The 19513-nt window shown below is 46.5% G+C and overlaps 1 protein-coding gene and 24 non-coding genes across 25 annotated transcripts in view; all 25 read left to right on the forward strand.

Annotated features, from left to right (window-relative positions):
* Positions 1-19513, forward strand: part of nhsl2 (NHS-like 2) — a 203644-nt gene that overhangs the window by 20443 nt on the left and 163688 nt on the right. The gene's annotated exons all lie outside the window — the stretch shown is intronic.
* Positions 1563-1644, forward strand: trnal-aag (transfer RNA leucine (anticodon AAG)). The gene has a single exon. It is a non-coding gene; the product is annotated as a tRNA-Leu (tRNA).
* Positions 2015-2086, forward strand: trnae-uuc (transfer RNA glutamic acid (anticodon UUC)). The gene has a single exon. It is a non-coding gene; the product is annotated as a tRNA-Glu (tRNA).
* On the forward strand, positions 3128-3209 carry trnal-aag (transfer RNA leucine (anticodon AAG)). Its single transcript has one exon. It is a non-coding gene; the product is annotated as a tRNA-Leu (tRNA).
* trnae-uuc (transfer RNA glutamic acid (anticodon UUC)) lies at positions 3580-3651 on the forward strand. Its single transcript has one exon. It is a non-coding gene; the product is annotated as a tRNA-Glu (tRNA).
* Positions 4693-4774, forward strand: trnal-aag (transfer RNA leucine (anticodon AAG)). Its single transcript has one exon. It is a non-coding gene; the product is annotated as a tRNA-Leu (tRNA).
* On the forward strand, positions 5145-5216 carry trnae-uuc (transfer RNA glutamic acid (anticodon UUC)). Its single transcript has one exon. It is a non-coding gene; the product is annotated as a tRNA-Glu (tRNA).
* On the forward strand, positions 6258-6339 carry trnal-aag (transfer RNA leucine (anticodon AAG)). Its single transcript has one exon. It is a non-coding gene; the product is annotated as a tRNA-Leu (tRNA).
* On the forward strand, positions 6710-6781 carry trnae-uuc (transfer RNA glutamic acid (anticodon UUC)). The gene has a single exon. It is a non-coding gene; the product is annotated as a tRNA-Glu (tRNA).
* trnal-aag (transfer RNA leucine (anticodon AAG)) lies at positions 7823-7904 on the forward strand. The gene has a single exon. It is a non-coding gene; the product is annotated as a tRNA-Leu (tRNA).
* On the forward strand, positions 8275-8346 carry trnae-uuc (transfer RNA glutamic acid (anticodon UUC)). Its single transcript has one exon. It is a non-coding gene; the product is annotated as a tRNA-Glu (tRNA).
* trnal-aag (transfer RNA leucine (anticodon AAG)) lies at positions 9388-9469 on the forward strand. The gene has a single exon. It is a non-coding gene; the product is annotated as a tRNA-Leu (tRNA).
* Positions 9840-9911, forward strand: trnae-uuc (transfer RNA glutamic acid (anticodon UUC)). Its single transcript has one exon. It is a non-coding gene; the product is annotated as a tRNA-Glu (tRNA).
* trnal-aag (transfer RNA leucine (anticodon AAG)) lies at positions 10953-11034 on the forward strand. Its single transcript has one exon. It is a non-coding gene; the product is annotated as a tRNA-Leu (tRNA).
* Positions 11405-11476, forward strand: trnae-uuc (transfer RNA glutamic acid (anticodon UUC)). The gene has a single exon. It is a non-coding gene; the product is annotated as a tRNA-Glu (tRNA).
* trnal-aag (transfer RNA leucine (anticodon AAG)) lies at positions 12518-12599 on the forward strand. Its single transcript has one exon. It is a non-coding gene; the product is annotated as a tRNA-Leu (tRNA).
* trnae-uuc (transfer RNA glutamic acid (anticodon UUC)) lies at positions 12970-13041 on the forward strand. Its single transcript has one exon. It is a non-coding gene; the product is annotated as a tRNA-Glu (tRNA).
* trnal-aag (transfer RNA leucine (anticodon AAG)) lies at positions 14083-14164 on the forward strand. Its single transcript has one exon. It is a non-coding gene; the product is annotated as a tRNA-Leu (tRNA).
* Positions 14535-14606, forward strand: trnae-uuc (transfer RNA glutamic acid (anticodon UUC)). Its single transcript has one exon. It is a non-coding gene; the product is annotated as a tRNA-Glu (tRNA).
* Positions 15648-15729, forward strand: trnal-aag (transfer RNA leucine (anticodon AAG)). The gene has a single exon. It is a non-coding gene; the product is annotated as a tRNA-Leu (tRNA).
* On the forward strand, positions 16100-16171 carry trnae-uuc (transfer RNA glutamic acid (anticodon UUC)). The gene has a single exon. It is a non-coding gene; the product is annotated as a tRNA-Glu (tRNA).
* On the forward strand, positions 17213-17294 carry trnal-aag (transfer RNA leucine (anticodon AAG)). The gene has a single exon. It is a non-coding gene; the product is annotated as a tRNA-Leu (tRNA).
* On the forward strand, positions 17665-17736 carry trnae-uuc (transfer RNA glutamic acid (anticodon UUC)). Its single transcript has one exon. It is a non-coding gene; the product is annotated as a tRNA-Glu (tRNA).
* trnal-aag (transfer RNA leucine (anticodon AAG)) lies at positions 18778-18859 on the forward strand. The gene has a single exon. It is a non-coding gene; the product is annotated as a tRNA-Leu (tRNA).
* trnae-uuc (transfer RNA glutamic acid (anticodon UUC)) lies at positions 19230-19301 on the forward strand. Its single transcript has one exon. It is a non-coding gene; the product is annotated as a tRNA-Glu (tRNA).

A 19513-nucleotide genomic window follows, 5' to 3' on the forward strand; every position in this document is an offset into this window, starting at 1 on the left:
GTAATGGTTTGAGCGCCACCTAGTGGGAGGACTATAATCATGATTGAATGAGATGAAATGTTAGCTGGTGGTTAAATGCATGAATTCCATCAATGTGACATGAGATCGGAGGTGCTTGTTTTAGGTGTTGGGCGTGGCTCGACGCGCTGGGGGTGCGAGGGCCCTCATAACGCTGCTTGCAGCTTTAATTTTAGTTGTTTTTAGCTGATTCAATGCTGTTTTATCTTGTTTTTCTTTTAATATAGGGCTGTTTTAATTTTATGCATTATGTGTTTTATTTATTTATTTTTTGCTGTTTTCTGTTATTCTATTGTTCTTTTAACTTATTTTCTGTACAGCACTTTAGTCCTGTGCTGGGTATTTTAAAAGTACTTTATAAATAAAATTGGATTGGATTGGATATCAATCATGATCAGGAATTTGCTCGAACAATGAGTGACAGGGAGCTTTATTTATTTGAAAGCAGAAGTCAGTTCTCAAAGGTCCTCAAACTTAGTTAAAAACTTTGGTAGTTTAGTTTTTGGTTGTCTGATTAAAGAGTCGAGGAGGAGAGAGGAGATGAAACCTGGCTGCTTTCGGCGCTGTCAGGGGCGTTTTTATTGGCAGGGTGTTGTGGAGAGGATGCTGAGCTTTAGACGGGATAAAGCAGCAGAACACACAGTTCCAAATCTGAACACATGGACCCGGACACCCTAACAAGTGTGTGTGTGTGTGTGTGTGTGTGCCCATGCCTCCTGCCTCCTGCTACCAGCCCACTGCCTGGCAACCATGATGCTCTGTGTGTGTGTGTGTGTGTGTGTGTGTGTGTGTGTGTGTGTGTGTGTGTGTAAACATCACACAGACCTGCTATTTCCTCTGTTAGCACCTCATTCTTTATGGTCTCCACATTTGTGTTTGGTGTCATTCATGAGTCATACCGAGCCTGCTTTTGCTTTGTTTTCAGTTTGGTGTTGCATATGGGTGGCATTAACGCTGTTTTTCAATCAGTCTGTTACATAGGGGTCATCAGTCTATATTACCAGTAGATGTTCTTCTCCGCCTACATGCAGGCAGTAGTTACCTCATTCAGTACTGGTCAATCTGGCATGAATATTAACTGGAAGTGTGAGACCTGTCATAGATGTAGCCTTCTATTTTTGCTTTTGCTTTTTTAATGTTTAATTTTCACGCACTGTAAAGAAACCAAAGCTTGGTTAGCTGTAGACCAACAAAAGGTTACTGTGACATTTACATTGACCACAGAAGGCAGCCTGTGTAGTTTTTTGGGAAAATGGACGTATATGGGCAGGCAGATGCCATCCTGCTCAAAGATTCTTGCAGGAATCTCATCAAGGGTAAATCTTCTGATGGTGGGCTTTGAATTCTTAACAACTTGCAGGATTTTCCACCAGTTTTCAAGTAAATTTGTTGGTTGTCACTCAAAAACACTAAGTGAAGTATTTCTAGGCCATTTCTTTCCTACAACATTAAGAGCATTGCTGAATGTTCTGGGCTTCTAGTTTGTGCTGCACCTTTTCAAGTTTTACCGTCTAGTACTTGGCTAGGAGGATGCTAGTTGTAGTGGTAGCATGACCGAGCGGTCTAAGGTGCTGGATTAAGGCTCCAGTCTCTTCGGGGGCGTGGGTTCGAATCCCACTGCTGCCACGCAGATGTAGCTGCAAAGTTCCCTTGGTGTTGGGTTTCATGTCTTGCCAATAAATGGAAAGTCCAACATGGCATGGAGATTAAATTCTGTTGCCACATGTATGCCAAGTCCAACTTGCAGGAATCACCTCAAGAGTCAATCTTTTGATGGAGGGCTTTGAAGTCTTAACAACTTGCAGAATTTTCCCACCAGTTTTCAAGTTAATTTGTTGGTTTTCACTCATGGTGTCATCCCTGACTAGTTACTGCTTTTAACCAGAACCTGCAGCCAGTGGGGGAGTGGTTAAGGTGGTGCTGTGTTGCACTCACCATGACTGCAGAGTTACAAAAGTGTCCTTGATTTCACTACAGTGGTGTGCAAGCACCTCACTCCCATATGGTCTAGCGGTTAGGATTCCTGGTTTTCACCCAGGTGGCCCGGGTTCAACTCCCGGTATGGGAACATGTCTTTAATGTTTCCCTAAGCCAAGGTGTACCGTGTGCTATTCCTCTACTGGGATAAATGGGGATGTTTATTGGCAGGTACCTGTTGACTTTTGACAATGTGCTAGTGAACAAAGCAATCACAAGGAGCTTCTTAGTGCAGCACTGCATACCCATTTGCAACCTCCAGTCAATACTCTCCAAGCAGGAGCAGAATACAGACTTTTCCCTGTTCCCCTTAGGATTGCCATGAAGGAAACAGGAAAACCAGCCAAAACCTGGCTAAGCGCATGTCACGACACAAAACAGCTAGCTGGTCAGGCCAGTTCTCAGCAGTCTGTTTAGACCTACAGTTCAGTGGCCGCTCTTCTACTGATGAGGATGTACACATTCTGGGCGGGGAGGTAGGATAGTGTGAGCGGGGAGTCAAGGAGGCCATTTATGTGAAAAGCAAATGGCCATCTTTGAACGGAGGGAGCAGGACTAAGGGTACATGTTTCACCATCTTTCAGTGCTGTGATTGCAGCCATTCCCCAACTCTCTGTGAATGGTAATCCTGTCCATTGATCAATGGTTGTGGCAATTTGCATGTGAATGATGATGAAAGTGAGCCAACAGCCCATTGTTAATCAGTGCAAACAAACTGATCACCATTGTTAATCAGTTTTGGGTATTATGCAAAGGTACTGTTTATGAAGTTGAAGAAACTCGTTCCAGTTTGTGTTACACCTTTGCAAGCTTTGCTGTTTCCCTGCTGTAACTACATGCCACTCAAGTGTGCTTCAAGTCCACCGCATTGTAAGGTGTTAGGTTGTGAGGTCTAAGGACCTGGGTTAAGGCTTTGGGCTCTTCACACGTGTGGGTTGAAATCTCATTGCTGCAATAGGATCTTACCCAGGGCAGGCAGATGCCATCCTGTCCAAAAACACTCAGTGAAGTAGGAGACCATTTCTTTCCTACAACATTAAGAGCATTGCTGAATGTTCTGGGCTTCTAGTTTGTGCTGCACCTTTTCAAGTTTTACCGTCTAGTACTTGGCTAGGAGGCTGCTAGTTGTAGTGGTAGCATGACCGAGCGGTCTAAGGTGCTGGATTAAGGCTCCAGTCTCTTCGGGGGCGTGGGTTCGAATCCCACTGCTGCCACGCAGATGTAGCTGCAAAGTTCCCTTGGTGTTGGGTTTCATGTCTTGCCAATAAATGGAAAGTCCTACATGGCATGGAGATGAAATTCTGTTGCCACACGTATGCCAAGTCCAACTTGCAGGAATCACCTCAAGAGTAAATCTTTTGATGGAGGGCTTTGAAGTCTTAACAACTTGCAGAATTTTCCCACCAGTTTTCAAGTTAATTTGTTGGTTTTCACTCATGGTGTCATCCCTGACTAGTTACTGCTTTTAACCAGAACCTGCAGCCAGTGGGGGAGTGGTTAAGGTGGTGCTGTGTTGCACTCACCATGACTGCAGAGTTACAAAAGTGTCCTTGATTTCACTACAGTGGTGTGCAAGCACCTCACTCCCATATGGTCTAGCGGTTAGGATTCCTGGTTTTCACCCAGGTGGCCCGGGTTCAACTCCCGGTATGGGAACATGTCTTTAATGTTTCCCTAAGCCAAGGTGTACCGTGTGCTATTCCTCTACTGGGATAAATGGGGATGTTTATTGGCAGGTACCTGTTGACTTTTGACAATGTGCTAGTGAACAAAGCAATCACAAGGAGCTTCTTAGTGCAGCACTGCATACCCATTTGCAACCTCCAGTCAATACTCTCCAAGCAGGAGCAGAATACAGACTTTTCCCTCTTCCCCTTAGGATTGCCATGAAGGAAACAGGAAAACCAGCCAAAACCTGGCTAAGCGCATGTCACGACACAAAACAGCTAGCTGGTCAGGCCAGTTCTCAGCAGTCTGTTTAGACCTACAGTTCAGTGGCCGCTCTTCTACTGATGAGGATGTACACATTCTGGGCGGGGAGGTAGGATAGTGTGAGCGGGGAGTCAAGGAGGCCATTTATGTGAAAAGCAAATGGCCATCTTTGAACGGAGGGAGCAGGACTAAGGGTACATGTTTCACCATCTTTCAGTGCTGTGATTGCAGCCATTCCCCAACTCTCTGTGAATGGTAATCCTGTCCATTGATCAATGGTTGTGGCAATTTGCATGTGAATGATGATGAAAGTGAGCCAACAGCCCATTGTTAATCAGTGCAAACAAACTGATCACCATTGTTAATCAGTTTTGGGTATTATGCAAAGGTACTGTTTATGAAGTTGAAGAAACTCGTTCCAGTTTGTGTTACACCTTTGCAAGCTTTGCTGTTTCCCTGCTGTAACTACATGCCACTCAAGTGTGCTTCAAGTCCACCGCATTGTAAGGTGTTAGGTTGTGAGGTCTAAGGACCTGGGTTAAGGCTTTGGGCTCTTCACACGTGTGGGTTGAAATCTCATTGCTGCAATAGGATCTTACCCAGGGCAGGCAGATGCCATCCTGTCCAAAAACACTCAGTGAAGTAGGAGACCATTTCTTTCCTACAACATTAAGAGCATTGCTGAATGTTCTGGGCTTCTAGTTTGTGCTGCACCTTTTCAAGTTTTACCGTCTAGTACTTGGCTAGGAGGCTGCTAGTTGTAGTGGTAGCATGACCGAGCGGTCTAAGGTGCTGGATTAAGGCTCCAGTCTCTTCGGGGGCGTGGGTTCGAATCCCACTGCTGCCACGCAGATGTAGCTGCAAAGTTCCCTTGGTGTTGGGTTTCATGTCTTGCCAATAAATGGAAAGTCCTACATGGCATGGAGATGAAATTCTGTTGCCACACGTATGCCAAGTCCAGCTTGCAGGAATCACCTCAAGAGTAAATCTTTTGATGGAGGGCTTTGAAGTCTTAACAACTTGCAGAATTTTCCCACCAGTTTTCAAGTTAATTTGTTGGTTTTCACTCATGGTGTCATCCCTGACTAGTTACTGCTTTTAACCAGAACCTGCAGCCAGTGGGGGAGTGGTTAAGGTGGTGCTGTGTTGCACTCACCATGACTGCAGAGTTACAAAAGTGTCCTTGATTTCACTACAGTGGTGTGCAAGCACCTCACTCCCATATGGTCTAGCGGTTAGGATTCCTGGTTTTCACCCAGGTGGCCCGGGTTCAACTCCCGGTATGGGAACATGTCTTTAATGTTTCCCTAAGCCAAGGTGTACCGTGTGCTATTCCTCTACTGGGATAAATGGGGATGGTTATTGGCAGGTACCTGTTGACTTTTGACAATGTGCTAGTGAACAAAGCAATCACAAGGAGCTTCTTAGTGCAGCACTGCATACCCATTTGCAACCTCCAGTCAATACTCTCCAAGCAGGAGCAGAATACAGACTTTTCCCTCTTCCCCTTAGGATTGCCATGAAGGAAACAGGAAAACCAGCCAAAACCTGGCTAAGCGCATGTCACGACACAAAACAGCTAGCTGGTCAGGCCAGTTCTCAGCAGTCTGTTTAGACCTACAGTTCAGTGGCCGCTCTTCTACTGATGAGGATGTACACATTCTGGGCGGGGAGGTAGGATAGTGCGAGCGGGGAGTCAAGGAGGCCATTTATGTGAAAAGCAAATGGCCATCTTTGAACGGAGGGAGCAGGACTAAGGGTACATGTTTCACCATCTTTCAGTGCTGTGATTGCAGCCATTCCCCAACTCTCTGTGAATGGTAATCCTGTCCATTGATCAATGGTTGTGGCAATTTGCATGTGAATGATGATGAAAGTGAGCCAACAGCCCATTGTTAATCAGTGCAAACAAACTGATCACCATTGTTAATCAGTTTTGGGTATTATGCAAAGGTACTGTTTATGAAGTTGAAGAAACTCGTTCCAGTTTGTGTTACACCTTTGCAAGCTTTGCTGTTTCCCTGCTGTAACTACATGCCACTCAAGTGTGCTTCAAGTCCACCGCATTGTAAGGTGTTAGGTTGTGAGGTCTAAGGACCTGGGTTAAGGCTTTGGGCTCTTCACACGTGTGGGTTGAAATCTCATTGCTGCAATAGGATCTTACCCAGGGCAGGCAGATGCCATCCTGTCCAAAAACACTCAGTGAAGTAGGAGACCATTTCTTTCCTACAACATTAAGAGCATTGCTGAATGTTCTGGGCTTCTAGTTTGTGCTGCACCTTTTCAAGTTTTACCGTCTAGTACTTGGCTAGGAGGCTGCTAGTTGTAGTGGTAGCATGACCGAGCGGTCTAAGGTGCTGGATTAAGGCTCCAGTCTCTTCGGGGGCGTGGGTTCGAATCCCACTGCTGCCACGCAGATGTAGCTGCAAAGTTCCCTTGGTGTTGGGTTTCATGTCTTGCCAATAAATGGAAAGTCCTACATGGCATGGAGATGAAATTCTGTTGCCACACGTATGCCAAGTCCAACTTGCAGGAATCACCTCAAGAGTAAATCTTTTGATGGAGGGCTTTGAAGTCTTAACAACTTGCAGAATTTTCCCACCAGTTTTCAAGTTAATTTGTTGGTTTTCACTCATGGTGTCATCCCTGACTAGTTACTGCTTTTAACCAGAACCTGCAGCCAGTGGGGGAGTGGTTAAGGTGGTGCTGTGTTGCACTCACCATGACTGCAGAGTTACAAAAGTGTCCTTGATTTCACTACAGTGGTGTGCAAGCACCTCACTCCCATATGGTCTAGCGGTTAGGATTCCTGGTTTTCACCCAGGTGGCCCGGGTTCAACTCCCGGTATGGGAACGTGTCTTTAATGTTTCCCTAAGCCAAGGTGTACCGTGTGCTATTCCTCTACTGGGATAAATGGGGATGGTTATTGGCAGGTACCTGTTGACTTTTGACAATGTGCTAGTGAACAAAGCAATCACAAGGAGCTTCTTAGTGCAGCACTGCATACCCATTTGCAACCTCCAGTCAATACTCTCCAAGCAGGAGCAGAATACAGACTTTTCCCTCTTCCCCTTAGGATTGCCATGAAGGAAACAGGAAAACCAGCCAAAACCTGGCTAAGCGCATGTCACGACACAAAACAGCTAGCTGGTCAGGCCAGTTCTCAGCAGTCTGTTTAGACCTACAGTTCAGTGGCCGCTCTTCTACTGATGAGGATGTACACATTCTGGGCGGGGAGGTAGGATAGTGCGAGCGGGGAGTCAAGGAGGCCATTTATGTGAAAAGCAAATGGCCATCTTTGAACGGAGGGAGCAGGACTAAGGGTACATGTTTCACCATCTTTCAGTGCTGTGATTGCAGCCATTCCCCAACTCTCTGTGAATGGTAATCCTGTCCATTGATCAATGGTTGTGGCAATTTGCATGTGAATGATGATGAAAGTGAGCCAACAGCCCATTGTTAATCAGTGCAAACAAACTGATCACCATTGTTAATCAGTTTTGGGTATTATGCAAAGGTACTGTTTATGAAGTTGAAGAAACTCGTTCCAGTTTGTGTTACACCTTTGCAAGCTTTGCTGTTTCCCTGCTGTAACTACATGCCACTCAAGTGTGCTTCAAGTCCACCGCATTGTAAGGTGTTAGGTTGTGAGGTCTAAGGACCTGGGTTAAGGCTTTGGGCTCTTCACACGTGTGGGTTGAAATCTCATTGCTGCAATAGGATCTTACCCAGGGCAGGCAGATGCCATCCTGTCCAAAAACACTCAGTGAAGTAGGAGACCATTTCTTTCCTACAACATTAAGAGCATTGCTGAATGTTCTGGGCTTCTAGTTTGTGCTGCACCTTTTCAAGTTTTACCGTCTAGTACTTGGCTAGGAGGCTGCTAGTTGTAGTGGTAGCATGACCGAGCGGTCTAAGGTGCTGGATTAAGGCTCCAGTCTCTTCGGGGGCGTGGGTTCGAATCCCACTGCTGCCACGCAGATGTAGCTGCAAAGTTCCCTTGGTGTTGGGTTTCATGTCTTGCCAATAAATGGAAAGTCCTACATGGCATGGAGATGAAATTCTGTTGCCACACGTATGCCAAGTCCAACTTGCAGGAATCACCTCAAGAGTAAATCTTTTGATGGAGGGCTTTGAAGTCTTAACAACTTGCAGAATTTTCCCACCAGTTTTCAAGTTAATTTGTTGGTTTTCACTCATGGTGTCATCCCTGACTAGTTACTGCTTTTAACCAGAACCTGCAGCCAGTGGGGGAGTGGTTAAGGTGGTGCTGTGTTGCACTCACCATGACTGCAGAGTTACAAAAGTGTCCTTGATTTCACTACAGTGGTGTGCAAGCACCTCACTCCCATATGGTCTAGCGGTTAGGATTCCTGGTTTTCACCCAGGTGGCCCGGGTTCAACTCCCGGTATGGGAACCTGTCTTTAATGTTTCCCTAAGCCAAGGTGTACCGTGTGCTATTCCTCTACTGGGATAAATGGGGATGGTTATTGGCAGGTACCTGTTGACTTTTGACAATGTGCTAGTGAACAAAGCAATCACAAGGAGCTTCTTAGTGCAGCACTGCATACCCATTTGCAACCTCCAGTCAATACTCTCCAAGCAGGAGCAGAATACAGACTTTTCCCTCTTCCCCTTAGGATTGCCATGAAGGAAACAGGAAAACCAGCCAAAACCTGGCTAAGCGCATGTCACGACACAAAACAGCTAGCTGGTCAGGCCAGTTCTCAGCAGTCTGTTTAGACCTACAGTTCAGTGGCCGCTCTTCTACTGATGAGGATGTACACATTCTGGGCGGGGAGGTAGGATAGTGCGAGCGGGGAGTCAAGGAGGCCATTTATGTGAAAAGCAAATGGCCATCTTTGAACGGAGGGAGCAGGACTAAGGGTACATGTTTCACCATCTTTCAGTGCTGTGATTGCAGCCATTCCCCAACTCTCTGTGAATGGTAATCCTGTCCATTGATCAATGGTTGTGGCAATTTGCATGTGAATGATGATGAAAGTGAGCCAACAGCCCATTGTTAATCAGTGCAAACAAACTGATCACCATTGTTAATCAGTTTTGGGTATTATGCAAAGGTACTGTTTATGAAGTTGAAGAAACTCGTTCCAGTTTGTGTTACACCTTTGCAAGCTTTGCTGTTTCCCTGCTGTAACTACATGCCACTCAAGTGTGCTTCAAGTCCACCGCATTGTAAGGTGTTAGGTTGTGAGGTCTAAGGACCTGGGTTAAGGCTTTGGGCTCTTCACACGTGTGGGTTGAAATCTCATTGCTGCAATAGGATCTTACCCAGGGCAGGCAGATGCCATCCTGTCCAAAAACACTCAGTGAAGTAGGAGACCATTTCTTTCCTACAACATTAAGAGCATTGCTGAATGTTCTGGGCTTCTAGTTTGTGCTGCACCTTTTCAAGTTTTACCGTCTAGTACTTGGCTAGGAGGCTGCTAGTTGTAGTGGTAGCATGACCGAGCGGTCTAAGGTGCTGGATTAAGGCTCCAGTCTCTTCCGGGGCGTGGGTTCGAATCCCACTGCTGCAACGCAGATGTAGCTGCAAAGTTCCCTTGGTGTTGGGTTTCATGTCTTGCCAATAAATGGAAAGTCCTACATGGCATGGAGATGAAATTCTGTTGCCACACGTATGCCAAGTCCAACTTGCAGGAATCACCTCAAGAGTCAATCTTTTGATGGAGGGCTTTGAAGTCTTAACAACTTGCAGAATTTTCCCACCAGTTTTCAAGTTAATTTGTTGGTTTTCACTCATGGTGTCATCCCTGACTAGTTACTGCTTTTAACCAGAACCTGCAGCCAGTGGGGGAGTGGTTAAGGTGGTGCTGTGTTGCACTCACCATGACTGCAGAGTTACAAAAGTGTCCTTGATTTCACTACAGTGGTGTGCAAGCACCTCACTCCCATATGGTCTAGCGGTTAGGATTCCTGGTTTTCACCCAGGTGGCCCGGGTTCAACTCCCGGTATGGGAACGTGTCTTTAATGTTTCCCTAAGCCAAGGTGTACCGTGTGCTATTCCTCTACTGGGATAAATGGGGATGGTTATTGGCAGGTACCTGTTGACTTTTGACAATGTGCTAGTGAACAAAGCAATCACAAGGAGCTTCTTAGTGCAGCACTGCATACCCATTTGCAACCTCCAGTCAATACTCTCCAAGCAGGAGCAGAATACAGACTTTTCCCTCTTCCCCTTAGGATTGCCATGAAGGAAACAGGAAAACCAGCCAAAACCTGGCTAAGCGCATGTCACGACACAAAACAGCTAGCTGGTCAGGCCAGTTCTCAGCAGTCTGTTTAGACCTACAGTTCAGTGGCCGCTCTTCTACTGATGAGGATGTACACATTCTGGGCGGGGAGGTAGGATAGTGCGAGCGGGGAGTCAAGGAGGCCATTTATGTGAAAAGCAAATGGCCATCTTTGAACGGAGGGAGCAGGACTAAGGGTACATGTTTCACCATCTTTCAGTGCTGTGATTGCAGCCATTCCCCAACTCTCTGTGAATGGTAATCCTGTCCATTGATCAATGGTTGTGGCAATTTGCATGTGAATGATGATGAAAGTGAGCCAACAGCCCATTGTTAATCAGTGCAAACAAACTGATCACCATTGTTAATCAGTTTTGGGTATTATGCAAAGGTACTGTTTATGAAGTTGAAGAAACTCGTTCCAGTTTGTGTTACACCTTTGCAAGCTTTGCTGTTTCCCTGCTGTAACTACATGCCACTCAAGTGTGCTTCAAGTCCACCGCATTGTAAGGTGTTAGGTTGTGAGGTCTAAGGACCTGGGTTAAGGCTTTGGGCTCTTCACACGTGTGGGTTGAAATCTCATTGCTGCAATAGGATCTTACCCAGGGCAGGCAGATGCCATCCTGTCCAAAAACACTCAGTGAAGTAGGAGACCATTTCTTTCCTACAACATTAAGAGCATTGCTGAATGTTCTGGGCTTCTAGTTTGTGCTGCACCTTTTCAAGTTTTACCGTCTAGTACTTGGCTAGGAGGCTGCTAGTTGTAGTGGTAGCATGACCGAGCGGTCTAAGGTGCTGGATTAAGGCTCCAGTCTCTTCGGGGGCGTGGGTTCGAATCCCACTGCTGCCACGCAGATGTAGCTGCAAAGTTCCCTTGGTGTTGGGTTTCATGTCTTGCCAATAAATGGAAAGTCCTACATGGCATGGAGATGAAATTCTGTTGCCACACGTATGCCAAGTCCAACTTGCAGGAATCACCTCAAGAGTAAATCTTTTGATGGAGGGCTTTGAAGTCTTAACAACTTGCAGAATTTTCCCACCAGTTTTCAAGTTAATTTGTTGGTTTTCACTCATGGTGTCATCCCTGACTAGTTACTGCTTTTAACCAGAACCTGCAGCCAGTGGGGGAGTGGTTAAGGTGGTGCTGTGTTGCACTCACCATGACTGCAGAGTTACAAAAGTGTCCTTGATTTCACTACAGTGGTGTGCAAGCACCTCACTCCCATATGGTCTAGCGGTTAGGATTCCTGGTTTTCACCCAGGTGGCCCGGGTTCAACTCCCGGTATGGGAACGTGTCTTTAATGTTTCCCTAAGCCAAGGTGTACCGTGTGCTATTCCTCTACTGGGATAAATGGGGATGGTTATTGGCAGGTACCTGTTGCCTTTTGACAATGTGCTAGTGAACAAAGCAATCACAAGGAGCTTCTTAGTGCAGCACTGCATACCCATTTGCAACCTCCAGTCAATACTCTCCAAGCAGGAGCAGAATACAGACTTTTCCCTCTTCCCCTTAGGATTGCCATGAAGGAAACAGGAAAACCAGCCAAAACCTGGCTAAGCGCATGTCACGACACAAAACAGCTAGCTGGTCAGGCCAGTTCTCAGCAGTCTGTTTAGACCTACAGTTCAGTGGCCGCTCTTCTACTGATGAGGATGTACACATTCTGGGCGGGGAGGTAGGATAGTGCGAGCGGGGAGTCAAGGAGGCCATTTATGTGAAAAGCAAATGGCCATCTTTGAACGGAGGGAGCAGGACTAAGGGTACATGTTTCACCATCTTTCAGTGCTGTGATTGCAGCCATTCCCCAACTCTCTGTGAATGGTAATCCTGTCCATTGATCAATGGTTGTGGCAATTTGCATGTGAATGATGATGAAAGTGAGCCAACAGCCCATTGTTAATCAGTGCAAACAAACTGATCACCATTGTTAATCAGTTTTGGGTATTATGCAAAGGTACTGTTTATGAAGTTGAAGAAACTCGTTCCAGTTTGTGTTACACCTTTGCAAGCTTTGCTGTTTCCCTGCTGTAACTACATGCCACTCAAGTGTGCTTCAAGTCCACCGCATTGTAAGGTGTTAGGTTGTGAGGTCTAAGGACCTGGGTTAAGGCTTTGGGCTCTTCACACGTGTGGGTTGAAATCTCATTGCTGCAATAGGATCTTACCCAGGGCAGGCAGATGCCATCCTGTCCAAAAACACTCAGTGAAGTAGGAGACCATTTCTTTCCTACAACATTAAGAGCATTGCTGAATGTTCTGGGCTTCTAGTTTGTGCTGCACCTTTTCAAGTTTTACCGTCTAGTACTTGGCTAGGAGGCTGCTAGTTGTAGTGGTAGCATGACCGAGCGGTCTAAGGTGCTGGATTAAGGCTCCAGTCTCTTCGGGGGCGTGGGTTCGAATCCCACTGCTGCCACGCAGATGTAGCTGCAAAGTTCCCTTGGTGTTGGGTTTCATGTCTTGCCAATAAATGGAAAGTCCTACATGGCATGGAGATGAAATTCTGTTGCCACACGTATGCCAAGTCCAACTTGCAGGAATCACCTCAAGAGTAAATCTTTTGATGGAGGGCTTTGAAGTCTTAACAACTTGCAGAATTTTCCCACCAGTTTTCAAGTTAATTTGTTGGTTTTCACTCATGGTGTCATCCCTGACTAGTTACTGCTTTTAACCAGAACCTGCAGCCAGTGGGGGAGTGGTTAAGGTGGTGCTGTGTTGCACTCACCATGACTGCAGAGTTACAAAAGTGTCCTTGATTTCACTACAGTGGTGTGCAAGCACCTCACTCCCATATGGTCTAGCGGTTAGGATTCCTGGTTTTCACCCAGGTGGCCCGGGTTCAACTCCCGGTATGGGAACCTGTCTTTAATGTTTCCCTAAGCCAAGGTGTACCGTGTGCTATTCCTCTACTGGGATAAATGGGGATGGTTATTGGCAGGTACCTGTTGACTTTTGACAATGTGCTAGTGAACAAAGCAATCACAAGGAGCTTCTTAGTGCAGCACTGCATACCCATTTGCAACCTCCAGTCAATACTCTCCAAGCAGGAGCAGAATACAGACTTTTCCCTCTTCCCCTTAGGATTGCCATGAAGGAAACAGGAAAACCAGCCAAAACCTGGCTAAGCGCATGTCACGACACAAAACAGCTAGCTGGTCAGGCCAGTTCTCAGCAGTCTGTTTAGACCTACAGTTCAGTGGCCGCTCTTCTACTGATGAGGATGTACACATTCTGGGCGGGGAGGTAGGATAGTGCGAGCGGGGAGTCAAGGAGGCCATTTATGTGAAAAGCAAATGGCCATCTTTGAACGGAGGGAGCAGGACTAAGGGTACATGTTTCACCATCTTTCAGTGCTGTGATTGCAGCCATTCCCCAACTCTCTGTGAATGGTAATCCTGTCCATTGATCAATGGTTGTGGCAATTTGCATGTGAATGATGATGAAAGTGAGCCAACAGCCCATTGTTAATCAGTGCAAACAAACTGATCACCATTGTTAATCAGTTTTGGGTATTATGCAAAGGTACTGTTTATGAAGTTGAAGAAACTCGTTCCAGTTTGTGTTACACCTTTGCAAGCTTTGCTGTTTCCCTGCTGTAACTACATGCCACTCAAGTGTGCTTCAAGTCCACCGCATTGTAAGGTGTTAGGTTGTGAGGTCTAAGGACCTGGGTTAAGGCTTTGGGCTCTTCACACGTGTGGGTTGAAATCTCATTGCTGCAATAGGATCTTACCCAGGGCAGGCAGATGCCATCCTGTCCAAAAACACTCAGTGAAGTAGGAGACCATTTCTTTCCTACAACATTAAGAGCATTGCTGAATGTTCTGGGCTTCTAGTTTGTGCTGCACCTTTTCAAGTTTTACCGTCTAGTACTTGGCTAGGAGGCTGCTAGTTGTAGTGGTAGCATGACCGAGCGGTCTAAGGTGCTGGATTAAGGCTCCAGTCTCTTCGGGGGCGTGGGTTCGAATCCCACTGCTGCCACGCAGATGTAGCTGCAAAGTTCCCTTGGTGTTGGGTTTCATGTCTTGCCAATAAATGGAAAGTCCTACATGGCATGGAGATGAAATTCTGTTGCCACACGTATGCCAAGTCCAACTTGCAGGAATCACCTCAAGAGTAAATCTTTTGATGGAGGGCTTTGAAGTCTTAACAACTTGCAGAATTTTCCCACCAGTTTTCAAGTTAATTTGTTGGTTTTCACTCATGGTGTCATCCCTGACTAGTTACTGCTTTTAACCAGAACCTGCAGCCAGTGGGGGAGTGGTTAAGGTGGTGCTGTGTTGCACTCACCATGACTGCAGAGTTACAAAAGTGTCCTTGATTTCACTACAGTGGTGTGCAAGCACCTCACTCCCATATGGTCTAGCGGTTAGGATTCCTGGTTTTCACCCAGGTGGCCCGGGTTCAACTCCCGGTATGGGAACCTGTCTTTAATGTTTCCCTAAGCCAAGGTGTACCGTGTGCTATTCCTCTACTGGGATAAATGGGGATGGTTATTGGCAGGTACCTGTTGACTTTTGACAATGTGCTAGTGAACAAAGCAATCACAAGGAGCTTCTTAGTGCAGCACTGCATACCCATTTGCAACCTCCAGTCAATACTCTCCAAGCAGGAGCAGAATACAGACTTTTCCCTCTTCCCCTTAGGATTGCCATGAAGGAAACAGGAAAACCAGCCAAAACCTGGCTAAGCGCATGTCACGACACAAAACAGCTAGCTGGTCAGGCCAGTTCTCAGCAGTCTGTTTAGACCTACAGTTCAGTGGCCGCTCTTCTACTGATGAGGATGTACACATTCTGGGCGGGGAGGTAGGATAGTGCGAGCGGGGAGTCAAGGAGGCCATTTATGTGAAAAGCAAATGGCCATCTTTGAACGGAGGGAGCAGGACTAAGGGTACATGTTTCACCATCTTTCAGTGCTGTGATTGCAGCCATTCCCCAACTCTCTGTGAATGGTAATCCTGTCCATTGATCAATGGTTGTGGCAATTTGCATGTGAATGATGATGAAAGTGAGCCAACAGCCCATTGTTAATCAGTGCAAACAAACTGATCACCATTGTTAATCAGTTTTGGGTATTATGCAAAGGTACTGTTTATGAAGTTGAAGAAACTCGTTCCAGTTTGTGTTACACCTTTGCAAGCTTTGCTGTTTCCCTGCTGTAACTACATGCCACTCAAGTGTGCTTCAAGTCCACCGCATTGTAAGGTGTTAGGTTGTGAGGTCTAAGGACCTGGGTTAAGGCTTTGGGCTCTTCACACGTGTGGGTTGAAATCTCATTGCTGCAATAGGATCTTACCCAGGGCAGGCAGATGCCATCCTGTCCAAAAACACTCAGTGAAGTAGGAGACCATTTCTTTCCTACAACATTAAGAGCATTGCTGAATGTTCTGGGCTTCTAGTTTGTGCTGCACCTTTTCAAGTTTTACCGTCTAGTACTTGGCTAGGAGGCTGCTAGTTGTAGTGGTAGCATGACCGAGCGGTCTAAGGTGCTGGATTAAGGCTCCAGTCTCTTCGGGGGCGTGGGTTCGAATCCCACTGCTGCCACGCAGATGTAGCTGCAAAGTTCCCTTGGTGTTGGGTTTCATGTCTTGCCAATAAATGGAAAGTCCTACATGGCATGGAGATGAAATTCTGTTGCCACACGTATGCCAAGTCCAACTTGCAGGAATCACCTCAAGAGTAAATCTTTTGATGGAGGGCTTTGAAGTCTTAACAACTTGCAGAATTTTCCCACCAGTTTTCAAGTTAATTTGTTGGTTTTCACTCATGGTGTCATCCCTGACTAGTTACTGCTTTTAACCAGAACCTGCAGCCAGTGGGGGAGTGGTTAAGGTGGTGCTGTGTTGCACTCACCATGACTGCAGAGTTACAAAAGTGTCCTTGATTTCACTACAGTGGTGTGCAAGCACCTCACTCCCATATGGTCTAGCGGTTAGGATTCCTGGTTTTCACCCAGGTGGCCCGGGTTCAACTCCCGGTATGGGAACGTGTCTTTAATGTTTCCCTAAGCCAAGGTGTACCGTGTGCTATTCCTCTACTGGGATAAATGGGGATGGTTATTGGCAGGTACCTGTTGACTTTTGACAATGTGCTAGTGAACAAAGCAATCACAAGGAGCTTCTTAGTGCAGCACTGCATACCCATTTGCAACCTCCAGTCAATACTCTCCAAGCAGGAGCAGAATACAGACTTTTCCCTCTTCCCCTTAGGATTGCCATGAAGGAAACAGGAAAACCAGCCAAAACCTGGCTAAGCGCATGTCACGACACAAAACAGCTAGCTGGTCAGGCCAGTTCTCAGCAGTCTGTTTAGACCTACAGTTCAGTGGCCGCTCTTCTACTGATGAGGATGTACACATTCTGGGCGGGGAGGTAGGATAGTGCGAGCGGGGAGTCAAGGAGGCCATTTATGTGAAAAGCAAATGGCCATCTTTGAACGGAGGGAGCAGGACTAAGGGTACATGTTTCACCATCTTTCAGTGCTGTGATTGCAGCCATTCCCCAACTCTCTGTGAATGGTAATCCTGTCCATTGATCAATGGTTGTGGCAATTTGCATGTGAATGATGATGAAAGTGAGCCAACAGCCCATTGTTAATCAGTGCAAACAAACTGATCACCATTGTTAATCAGTTTTGGGTATTATGCAAAGGTACTGTTTATGAAGTTGAAGAAACTCGTTCCAGTTTGTGTTACACCTTTGCAAGCTTTGCTGTTTCCCTGCTGTAACTACATGCCACTCAAGTGTGCTTCAAGTCCACCGCATTGTAAGGTGTTAGGTTGTGAGGTCTAAGGACCTGGGTTAAGGCTTTGGGCTCTTCACACGTGTGGGTTGAAATCTCATTGCTGCAATAGGATCTTACCCAGGGCAGGCAGATGCCATCCTGTCCAAAAACACTCAGTGAAGTAGGAGACCATTTCTTTCCTACAACATTAAGAGCATTGCTGAATGTTCTGGGCTTCTAGTTTGTGCTGCACCTTTTCAAGTTTTACCGTCTAGTACTTGGCTAGGAGGCTGCTAGTTGTAGTGGTAGCATGACCGAGCGGTCTAAGGTGCTGGATTAAGGCTCCAGTCTCTTCGGGGGCGTGGGTTCGAATCCCACTGCTGCCACGCAGATGTAGCTGCAAAGTTCCCTTGGTGTTGGGTTTCATGTCTTGCCAATAAATGGAAAGTCCTACATGGCATGGAGATGAAATTCTGTTGCCACACGTATGCCAAGTCCAGCTTGCAGGAATCACCTCAAGAGTAAATCTTTTGATGGAGGGCTTTGAAGTCTTAACAACTTGCAGAATTTTCCCACCAGTTTTCAAGTTAATTTGTTGGTTTTCACTCATGGTGTCATCCCTGACTAGTTACTGCTTTTAACCAGAACCTGCAGCCAGTGGGGGAGTGGTTAAGGTGGTGCTGTGTTGCACTCACCATGACTGCAGAGTTACAAAAGTGTCCTTGATTTCACTACAGTGGTGTGCAAGCACCTCACTCCCATATGGTCTAGCGGTTAGGATTCCTGGTTTTCACCCAGGTGGCCCGGGTTCAACTCCCGGTATGGGAACGTGTCTTTAATGTTTCCCTAAGCCAAGGTGTACCGTGTGCTATTCCTCTACTGGGATAAATGGGGATGGTTATTGGCAGGTACCTGTTGACTTTTGACAATGTGCTAGTGAACAAAGCAATCACAAGGAGCTTCTTAGTGCAGCACTGCATACCCATTTGCAACCTCCAGTCAATACTCTCCAAGCAGGAGCAGAATACAGACTTTTCCCTCTTCCCCTTAGGATTGCCATGAAGGAAACAGGAAAACCAGCCAAAACCTGGCTAAGCGCATGTCACGACACAAAACAGCTAGCTGGTCAGGCCAGTTCTCAGCAGTCTGTTTAGACCTACAGTTCAGTGGCCGCTCTTCTACTGATGAGGATGTACACATTCTGGGCGGGGAGGTAGGATAGTGCGAGCGGGGAGTCAAGGAGGCCATTTATGTGAAAAGCAAATGGCCATCTTTGAACGGAGGGAGCAGGACTAAGGGTACATGTTTCACCATCTTTCAGTGCTGTGATTGCAGCCATTCCCCAACTCTCTGTGAATGGTAATCCTGTCCATTGATCAATGGTTGTGGCAATTTGCATGTGAATGATGATGAAAGTGAGCCAACAGCCCATTGTTAATCAGTGCAAACAAACTGATCACCATTGTTAATCAGTTTTGGGTATTATGCAAAGGTACTGTTTATGAAGTTGAAGAAACTCGTTCCAGTTTGTGTTACACCTTTGCAAGCTTTGCTGTTTCCCTGCTGTAACTACATGCCACTCAAGTGTGCTTCAAGTCCACCGCATTGTAAGGTGTTAGGTTGTGAGGTCTAAGGACCTGGGTTAAGGCTTTGGGCTCTTCACACGTGTGGGTTGAAATCTCATTGCTGCAATAGGATCTTACCCAGGGCAGGCAGATGCCATCCTGTCCAAAAACACTCAGTGAAGTAGGAGACCATTTCTTTCCTACAACATTAAGAGCATTGCTGAATGTTCTGGGCTTCTAGTTTGTGCTGCACCTTTTCAAGTTTTACCGTCTAGTACTTGGCTAGGAGGCTGCTAGTTGTAGTGGTAGCATGACCGAGCGGTCTAAGGTGCTGGATTAAGGCTCCAGTCTCTTCGGGGGCGTGGGTTCGAATCCCACTGCTGCCACGCAGATGTAGCTGCAAAGTTCCCTTGGTGTTGGGTTTCATGTCTTGCCAATAAATGGAAAGTCCTACATGGCATGGAGATGAAATTCTGTTGCCACACGTATGCCAAGTCCAGCTTGCAGGAATCACCTCAAGAGTAAATCTTTTGATGGAGGGCTTTGAAGTCTTAACAACTTGCAGAATTTTCCCACCAGTTTTCAAGTTAATTTGTTGGTTTTCACTCATGGTGTCATCCCTGACTAGTTACTGCTTTTAACCAGAACCTGCAGCCAGTGGGGGAGTGGTTAAGGTGGTGCTGTGTTGCACTCACCATGACTGCAGAGTTACAAAAGTGTCCTTGATTTCACTACAGTGGTGTGCAAGCACCTCACTCCCATATGGTCTAGCGGTTAGGATTCCTGGTTTTCACCCAGGTGGCCCGGGTTCAACTCCCGGTATGGGAACGTGTCTTTAATGTTTCCCTAAGCCAAGGTGTACCGTGTGCTATTCCTCTACTGGGATAAATGGGGATGGTTATTGGCAGGTACCTGTTGACTTTTGACAATGTGCTAGTGAACAAAGCAATCACAAGGAGCTTCTTAGTGCAGCACTGCATACCCATTTGCAACCTCCAGTCAATACTCTCCAAGCAGGAGCAGAATACAGACTTTTCCCT

This window comes from Aulonocara sp. 'chitande type north' Nkhata Bay, linkage group LG3 (genome assembly GCF_057382095.1).
Source record: "Aulonocara sp. 'chitande type north' Nkhata Bay isolate Kocher_YH1m ecotype deep benthic linkage group LG3, A_spYH_male_GT1.1, whole genome shotgun sequence".
Lineage (NCBI taxonomy): Eukaryota > Metazoa > Chordata > Actinopteri > Cichliformes > Cichlidae > Aulonocara > Aulonocara sp. 'chitande type north' Nkhata Bay.